Genomic DNA, 333 nt, shown 5'->3' with positions numbered 1-333 from the left:
AGCGAGTAAGCATGGCAGCGGCGCGGTAGCCTGCGTGGAAGCAAGAGCGCGAGGGAGACCGCGTGCGCGAGGAAGACCGCGTGAGCATAAGTGAAAATGCATGGGAGGAAGAACCTGTTATGGGCGCGCTATGCGTGGAAGGGAGAGCGCTATGAGCACGCTATGCGTGAGACCGCGAGGGAGACCACGTGCGCATAAGTGAAAATGCATGGGAGGAAAAGCGCGAAAACGCGGCCCGCGACGGCGCGGGGGTGCGACGTGGGTGCGGGGGTGCGGCGGGGGCGCAACCCCCCGCGAAAACAATCATCTCGGCGGTGCGTAATGTCAACCCCC

The sequence above is a fragment of the Wasmannia auropunctata genome, unplaced genomic scaffold, assembly GCF_000956235.1.
Source record: "Wasmannia auropunctata unplaced genomic scaffold, wasmannia.A_1.0 LD336116.1, whole genome shotgun sequence".
NCBI classification, from domain to species: Eukaryota; Metazoa; Arthropoda; class Insecta; order Hymenoptera; family Formicidae; genus Wasmannia; species Wasmannia auropunctata.
This window is presented reverse-complemented; position numbering follows the sequence as displayed.